Here is a 9430-nt window from a genome sequence, read left to right on the forward strand (position 1 = left end):
CCCCCCCCCCCCCGCATACAAGGCTCAGCAGGAGGCCAGGAGTATTTCTCTGGCTCCAAGGTGGAGGTATGAATTCAAGTTAATCTCTGAGAGCTCTGCAGTCCTGCCCTCCCAAAACCAGCTGCCAAGCGCTAGCTCCACGGTCAGGATGGAAGGGCCATCCCAGCCCCTGCCTAAGGCCCAGAATCTGCTGCAATGGGCCAGTGGCTATGGCCCAAGTGCTGCAGCTGCAGAAACCCCCGCCCCAGCCAGAGCGGCTGCCAATTTCGGAAGGGGAGTTTTCTGCCTAGACCCAGTCCCGCAATGAATCAGGATGAGCAGAGGGGCCCCACGAAAGCCTTTTCCCATCCCCCATTTTGTCAGGCTCTGCCATGTGCCCATTTTCCCAGGGCACTACAGGCCCCAAGAAATAAGTTGACTTGTTTATGGTCAGTGGCCTCAGTTGTGCTAGAAGCTTCCCTCAGCAGTGGGGACAGCCCCGGGAGGGGGAGAATGTTGGAGAGAAAGAGAAGGGGTGGGTCACGGCACCAAGGGGGCTTGTATGTGCAGGGCTAGAAGAACCAAAGCCACTTAGAACAAGAAAAAGAATTCCCAGTTCAAAGCGGTGCCTTCTCCCCCAAGTGCTGCCCTCAGAGCTGGGTCCACCCTGGGGGCCCCTCAGGCCTGTTAGAGGCAGGGACAGGGAGAGGAGGGAGGCAGGGGAAGCTGCTTTTAAACCGCCTCCCACCTACCTCCTGCTTTAGCATCTTCCAAAACCACAGGCTGAGAGGAGAAAGAAAAGAGGAGAGGAGAGAAGTTCCAAAATTATATTAAAGACAAAGCTTGACCAGCAGGGGAAACCCTTTAAGATATCAGTAATAACAGAGCAGTGGACAAAAACTAAAAACAGCAGAGCTGACAAGGAAAGCCGCAGTTGTCATCAGAGGCCCACCAGTGATCCAGAGGTGAAGAGATGTACTTTCACCGCTGCAGAATGGAGACTGGCCTTTGGGACAGTGACTTGGATGCACCTCCCTGGCAAAGAGCTTCTGACTGCATGGACCTGTCTATCTGACAGCCAGGAGAGGCTGGGAAAGAGCTTGGCATCTCTGAGCCTCCTCATCCCAGTCAGAAGCCCCAGAGGCTGTAGCTCTGTGTCCCAGTAGACAATAAGGCCATCTCCCCTGACGGTTTCTGAGGAGTACTTCTGTGCCGAAGGAGGCCATGGGGGAGCCTCCATCCACGAGGGGTTCCTTCTGTCCTCCCACTGTCCTCACACAAGGACAGGGGAGATGTCTCTGTGGGCTGCGGAGTTACAGATAATTTGGAGCCCAGCAACCCGGGTTTGAGCTGTGTGACCTTGGGCAAGTCACTTCTTCTCTCTGAGCCACAGTTTCCTCATCTACCTCTCAGGGTTGTTGTAAGGATCAGATGAGATAACAGAGGGGAAGGAATTTTGTAAACAGTGAAGTGCAGTGTCTGGAGACTTCTGGAATCCAACAGGTATTTATTGGACATCTGTTCTCTGCCAGGCCCTGGCTCAGCCCAGGGCACACAGTCATGAGCAAGAGAGAGGAGTCCAGCTGGGACAGAAGAGAAAATGGGAGTGAGCAGGACACCTTAGGCCCACAGCCCCACACCACCCAGAGAGACTGTGTCCTTGTCCAGCTCCTGTCCCTTGTCCCTGGAGCTTGTCTGGGGTGGCCCAGCTCCCTCAGCAGTGTCACCGCCAAGGCAAACACTGCCAGCCCAGAACTCTGGCTACTTCCAGGCCCCCTTCTCCCCATCATGGAGATTACTCAGCTGGAGGAAGCAGGGCTGTAATTTGTAATCGGAGTCACCCAGCAACGTTTCCACAAATTAGTCAGAGAAATCTCTCCCAGGCAGCAGCCACAAGAGGGGGCTTCCAGCCTGACCAAGGCAGATGGGGGTTGGGGGACACCTCTGATCCCTTCCTGCCCACTGATCTGTTGTTACCCTGCTCTCATTGGCACCTTACCTCCCTAGAGAGGCTGCAAACCTGTGGGGCAGCAGAGCCTAGTGACGGAGAGCCAGACCATCCGGAGTTTAAACCTTCACCCTGCCTCTCATCAGCTGTGTGACCTTGGGCAAGGAACTTGACCTTCTCAGATTCACTTTCCCTAATTTCCCTAATAATAGTAGTTTCAACCTTATTAGGCTGTTGTGGAGACTAAACAAGGTGATTGATATAAAGACCTTTGCACGGTACTAGGCTAGGCATAGGTGAGTTTATCAATTAATTTTTATCTATTTAACAAATACATGGTACTTACTATGGACTATTATGGACCACAAACAATAACTCACTTAATCCTCACGAGAGCCGAATGAGGGAGGTATTATTATCTTTCCGTCTTACAGAGAAAACTGAAGCAGCACAGAGAGGTTAAGTGACTTGTCCAAAGTCACAGAGCTACCAAGTGGCAGAACCAGTATTGAAACCCAGGCTCTCTCCTCTCCTGCTTCTTCCCGGCTTTCTCCTCAGCCCCTGGTTTTAGAAGTTGCAGCAAGAGAGGGGAAGCTGATTTAAGAATAAGACCCCTCCCACCACCAAGCTCTGTCCTCCATGACCCCAGCAGGCCTAAGGCAGGTAGGTGCCTGGGCACAGAACAGGCTCAAGCTCCATGATGTCAGCCACTGAACTAAGCTGCTGCCTCAAAAAGGTGACTTTGTGGTTATTAACCCCCTTGAGATCAGCCTCTTATAGCAACACCCTCTTCCATCCAGCCTCCAGCCCCAGTTTGGAGCCAGAAGTATCCAAGCTTTTGCTCTCGCTCTCAGACACCTGCGGTGGACTCAGATGGGCCAGGGAGGGGCAGGCCCACTCAGGAAGTACAAGGGACTGCCCACAGCCTCGGAGGAGCCTCAAGGGTAGAAATCCCCTCAGTGGCTTCCCTCCCTTGGAAGCCCCCAGCCTCTGTTCATACACCTCTGGTGACAGGGAGAGCTCACTGGCTCTGTCGGTGGCCTGAGCGGCCCACGGTTGGCCAGTTCTGCCTGGTAGACGTGCTTCCTCAAGCCAGATGAAATCTCTCCATGTAATTTCCTCCCAATGGTCCTGCCTCTGCCCTCAGGCGCCACAGGCCAGCTGGCTCCCTCCGGCCTGCAGACATCTGGAGATGGCCATCTCTTGGCAGGAGGAGTCCCTACTCAGGAGTCCCCACTTGAACACTCAGTGGCCTCGGCCTGGCCTCAAAAGGCAGGGTTCCTGGTGCCTTCCCCACCTTGGTTCCTGTTCTCCACCCGTGACTAGCAGGACTGCAAGATGGCAGGACAGCCTCTGCTAAGCACTTTGAAGGGCTGGTCCTGAGCTCAGCCCTGCTGGCTAGGATCAATAATAATAATTGAAACTGGTCGCCACTTAGCAAGAACCTACTCCACACGTGACACCGTGCAAAGTACTTTACAAGCAGGAACTCATCGCATCTTCCCAGCTTTTGAGACAGTACTATCATTGCGCCCACTTAACAGATGAGAAACCGAAGGCTCCAAGAAAGAGGGGACTCGCCCAAGGTCCCACCCACAATGAGTAAGTGCAGAAGCCCTAGTTCACACACAGGCTGTGAGCTCTAAGCCCCTCTCTTGACCACCAGACAACACAGCAGTCGAGGGACAGGAGACTCACTCACAGGAAACAGAGACTGAACAGCTCAGGAGCAGTTGAGGGGTTCCAATTCTAAAGGCAATGGGAGTCTGGAAGGGAGAGAGATCTCTGTGGACCCAAGTAGGTGGGAAGGCTTCCTGGATAAGGGAGAGACCAGAGATGAGCCTTGAAAAAGCAAGGCATCTCAGACACTGCAGAATTCCCAGCTAACAAACCAATGGGAATAGCCCCTGGGAGTTTGAGGAACCGAGGTGGGTTGGACCTTTGCACAACAGCCCCATCCCATGGGCAGCAGGCATTTATTAAGCGCCACAGTATGCTTGGCCCATATTAGCACTCAGCAATGGCACAGATGAAGGTTCCGTGATCCCAAGAAGCCGAGACTCCAGTAGGCCTAGAGTGAAGCCTGGTTAGAGCTGTAAAGACCAGTTTGGGGTGCAAGTGTTGCTAATTTCCTCCATATCAGGGACACAAATTGGAATATGTTCTGGATAAGGAGTGCCCATCTCTGCCTCCTGAAACCAAGGACACCAGCGTTTCCCAAAAGACTTTCAGGGGAGCCACGTTCTTTGGAAAATCATACATGGAAAAATAGTTTTACGGTCAGATAAGTTTGGAAGGCCCTTAACCAAAGAAGGCTAGACAGGACTTTCCTGGTGCAGGACTTCTCAGAATCTTTACTGGCCATGTACATTGGGACTGGCAGTGACTCCAGGGTCTGGCCCAGGTCCCCTTTAATCCTCCCTACCTCCCATGTCCTGTTGCTCCTCCCCACACCCGCTAGAAAAGAGGGGGCACTCTACTTGGAGCACTGAGCCAGGAAAGCCTTAAAGCCCAGTGCAAGACGGTGGATGATGCACCCAGGAAGCAGTCTGTCCTAGGAGAGGAGGTAAACAGGGAGAGCCGGTGTCTGGGGAGATAGAGTACTTGGGAGAAATTGTCCCAGGTGGTGGGGGGCTGAGGGGACTGTAGGAACTGGGGCATGAAGATGTGCCATTCTGGGCAAGGCTCAACAGATAGCCAAACTCTCCGCCAGGATCCTGGCTCACCTAGGCCCCAGAGACCCTATGGGTCAAAGTTCATCACAACCCAGAGTGTGGGCTACTGCCCCACCTCCTAAATTCGACTTGCCTCCTAGGCTGACCTTCATCCTCCGGAAGCCCTCCCTGTCTACCACGACATGCATACAACAGCCATGTTTCCAAACCCCTGGCTCCTGGGAACTCTATTGGCCTGATGTCCCCCGCAAGACGGCAAGTTCCTAGAAAGCAGGTACTGACTGGGCTTGCTACTTTCTCCCTGAATTCTAAGTGGTCACTGCTGTGAACGATTCACCCATCCATCTATCCACCTACTCATCCATCCATCCATCAAGTAAGTCATCCATCCAAAAATTTCTGAGCACTGCAGTTCGCCAGCTCTGTGTCAGACCCTAGTGATAAGCAGCAAAGCCCTGACAGCCCTGTTTCAAAAAGAGACATCTAATGGTACTTTCCTGGTGAGACGTTCATATGTCAATGTGTCTCGGGCCGTTCCCACACCCCAAACAGGAGCGAACGTGGGCACACTCTTCCGTGAAACTGCCAGCGACTCTCACATGGACACTGGGCCTCAGTGTCCCCCACTTCCTGTTGCATTTGGGGTGCCTCTTGTCTCTCACCTCTGGACTCATCGCCACAGGCTCCTCACTGCATCCCTGAAACTAGGTAAGGGGCACTGGGCCCAGAGAAGGCAGTTCACCCAGCAGGCCAGTGGTGGAGCTGGGTACGGGACACAGCCTCCCACTACTAAGCTCTTGGGAGACCAGTGTGCCCTGGCGGCACAGTGCTTGGCACGCAGCAGCCACTCCCAGCTTGCCTTTGCTGCTGACACCTTGGTGCCTCTGACTCCAGACCCCTTCCTGTGGAAACCCAGGACTCTTTATTCCTCCAGGTGAGCAAATCCCAGCCCCATTCACTGGGAACAATAGCTGGTCCCATGTGGGAGATTAGCCCCGGGAAACTGTCATAAGGAGTCCTCTGAACCTGTGGGGCAGCTCTCTTTATAATCTCACCACCACTACTACCCCTCAAGCCAATCTGGCCAAACTTCCTTGGGTTTTCATCAGGAAAAGCTAACATCGAGCTTCATTATTAACTTTCTATTTTAAGAGTAATTCTCGGGCTCCCCTGGTGGCATAGTGGTTAAGAATCCGCCTGCCAATGCAGGGGATACGGGTTCGAGCCCTGGTATGGGAAGATCCCACATGCTGCGGAGCATCTAAGCCCGTGCGCCACAACTACTGAAGCCTGTGCTCCGAGAGCCCGTGCTCCGCAACAAGAGAAGCTACCGCCATGAGGAGCCCGCACACCACAACGAAAGAGTAGCCCCCGCTCGCTGCAACCAGAGAAAGCTAGTGTGCAGCAACGAAGACCCAATGCAGCCAAAAATAAATAAATAAATTTATATATTAAAAAAAAAGTAATTCTCGGTTAGTGCATTAATTGCAGGGGAGGGGGTCTGGGGGAGAACACACAGAAGATTATAAAGATGGAAAAAATGACCCCAAACCCTGTTGCTTCACTTTATTTATTTATTTATTTATTTATTTTATTTTTTAAATTTATTCGTTTATATATATTTTTTTGGCTGCACTGGGTCTTTGTTGCTGCATGCGGGCTTTCTCTAGTTGCAGTGAGCGGGGGCTACTCTTCATTCCGGTGTGCGGGCTTCTCATTGCAGTGGCTTCTCTTGTGGAGCACGGGCTCTAGGCGCACGGGCTTCAGTAGTTGTGGCTCATGGGCTCAGTAGTTGTGGCACGTGGGCTCAGTAGTTGTGGCTCGCAGGCTCTAGAGCACAGGCTCAGTAGTTGTGGTGCACGGGCTTTGTTGCTCCGCAGCATGTGGGATCTTCCCGGACCAGGGCTCGAACCCGTGTGCCCTGCATTGGCAGGTGGAGTCTTAACCACTCTTGCTTCATTTTAAAGGCAGCTGCCAGAGCAGTCACATCCCAGCAATTGTGTGTCTTTGCTATTCTGCAGGCCACAACCTCCCACATGTACACACACAGACACACATGCACAGACGTGCAGTGAACCTACACAGAGTTTTCAGAGAGCAAACTGTGTTTCTAGTAACAAACCAGTCTGACTCTAGGACGTGTGACCAGGCTTTGCCCCGAGAGAGAAAGCTCCATGGGAAGTGTTCCTGCCTGGAGCCAGCAGCCCAGCCTCCAGGCAGCGTTCAGCAAGCCCCAACAGGATGCCAGGCGGCTGGCGGGCAGGAAGAGACCCACTCTGAACCTCTCTCCCCGTTGTAATTTACCAAATCCATCTGGGGCTCCTTTGAGCTGCTTTCTGGAAACACCACATTTCAAGGGTCTCCCTGTTAGAAAAGGTCAGAGAGTTCATGCGGGCCTTTCATGTTAAAGGAACTTGAAAGAAAAAGAAAGGAAATGTATATTTTCAGCCTTAGTTGTGATTAAGTGAGCTCAGGCCATGAGAACATTTAGATGATTTACATGACATTACATGAAGAGCCAATTAGCCTAACAACTTCCGAAAAATATCTAGCTCAAGAGCACCCATTTATTAGAGTGTTTGGAATGTGCTGGGTGTTGTGCTAAGCTCTTTCCTAGGATACATGAGTCATCTCAGCCTTGCTCCCACAGTGCAAGGCAGGCTCTGGGGTGACACCCATTTACCCCTGAGGAAGCTGAGGCTCAGAGAGGGTCGGTGATTTATCTGCGGTCCCCCGGCTAATAAATGACAGGGCAGGGATGGAAACCAGGTCTGTCTAAATCCAAACCTAGAGCTCTCTTGTTCCATCCCTCAACACTTAAGAGCTCTGATTGTGTCCTGCGTTCAGCATCTGATGACAGCGTGATCCACCTGGTTCATTTGTGTGAAAATGAAGCCTGGGCTGTGTGAGTCCAGAAGATTCTGGGGCCTCCCTGCAGTTGGCCCTGGTCCCCAAACTCCCTGGTCACCTCCAGGAGGGGCAGCCACAGCAGATCCCACTCACCACCCCACAGAGGAACCCCAGGGCCTATCATCTCTGTTTGGGATCTGAGGCAGCGCCCAGAGGAAGCAGTCTAGGGTGAGCCCAAGGGAGAGATGGTACGGGCTGAGGTCTGTCTGACTCAAGGCAGATGCTCTGGGCCCTCTCAACCAGCAAAGGGCTTGAGCCACCCTATTCAGACCAGCCAGGAAGTTTCCCCAATCCTCCTGGTGGCCCCTGTATGCAACGTGAGCCACCCAGCAAGCTGGGATTCTATTAGTGACAGCTCATTCATCAGCATTTGTCTGCAAAGATCACAGAGCAGATAAGGACACCCTCTGGAATTTTAGAAGTCACCACACTAGAGTGTGGTGGTTAGGGTAGCTCAGGAGTCAGACTGCCAGGGTTCGGAATACTAATACCCTCACTTCTAAGCTGTGAGACCTGCAATGACTTATTCAACCTCTCTGAGCTTTTTAGTTTCCTCATTCATAAATGGGGATAATAGTCCCTATGTCATAGGATTGGTATATGGTGAATAAATGAGTTAATGTGTGTGAAGCTCTTGCCACGATGCCTGGCACATAGTAATCACTCAGTAATATGAAGTCACTGTGTGGATGATGGATTCAGTGCTGACCAGACAAGGCGCTGCTGCAGAGGTTGGTATATATCTTATGGGGACTAGCCTGAATACCTTTTCCTCTCTATCTCTCCAAGCACTACAGAGCCTTCCAGGCCCAGACGAAATCTGCCTCCTTCAGGAAACCAGCCTGACCATTCCAGCCACATTGATCTCCCCATATCTGAGCTCCTTCTGCCCATCATCTGTACAGATTAATATAGTAACAAACTCAGCTCTAGTAATTTCTGAGCTTCTCAAACAGTCAATGCCTCCTGGAGGGCAGGTCCCCACTTCAGCCCCTCCCTTCTCCACAGCCTGAGTCCAGGTATAGGGTAGAGGCTCCCTCAGCAAGCCTTCAGGCTGATTTCAGTGTGGCTGTGGATGTCTGAGCCTCAGCTTCTCTCTCCCAGCCTTACTGCACCTCACTCCTCTGTTCTCCCTACTCACCCACCCCCTCCCCTGGTTCCACCCAGCAGGGCAAGAGGTTGGGGCCATGACCCCATAGGGCAGCAGATCCCAGACCTTGGGATTTCACAGCCCTATAAAATGTCCAAAGAAATTTGGGGTGGCAGAGGGAACAGAGAGTAGCCAAGTTTTTCTTTTGCCAAATAAGGATATTTAAAAAATCAATTCTTACTATCATTTTAGTAAAGAAAGGCTGTTTTCATCCCAATAGAGCAGAAAGTTCATAATCTCTGATTAAAGGCTAATACTTTAAGCTGAAAAAAATTTAGCCTTATTGAGAAAAACTAACCAACCACTTCACTGTTGCCCTGACTTCTCTCCTTTCTCCATGGAGAAAACTTCAGTCCCCACTGGCCTATGTCCACTGCGACGGCATGGGTCTTTGGACCTTCTCCTGGAGGAAGGAGGCTCCTGCTAAGCTGGGGTCACCCGCAAACAGAGGAGGACCTCCAAAGCCTTTGGATTAGGCAGATTTGTATTCACATTCAACTTCCCAGAGGACGCTCAATCCAAAGCCAGACCCTGCAACCTCAGGGGCAGGGGATGGGGGGAAGCTGTGGGCCCCTTCTCCTGTACCCTCTCCCCTCTCAACTGGGCCAAGTCAGGCTGGAACAACCCTCCCCCCGCCTCCACTCTAGAGGGGATGGGTGAGACTGAGCAGCAAGCTCACAGCAAGGAAAGGAGCCGGGGGAGACCTAAAGGGCAGGGTCTTCCCACATCTCCATCACCAAGCTGAGCACCAGTGCCCAACCCCCTCCC

Source organism: Lipotes vexillifer, unplaced genomic scaffold (assembly GCF_000442215.2).
Source record: "Lipotes vexillifer unplaced genomic scaffold, Lipotes_vexillifer_v1.1 scaffold217, whole genome shotgun sequence".
Classification (NCBI taxonomy): domain Eukaryota; kingdom Metazoa; phylum Chordata; class Mammalia; order Artiodactyla; family Lipotidae; genus Lipotes; species Lipotes vexillifer.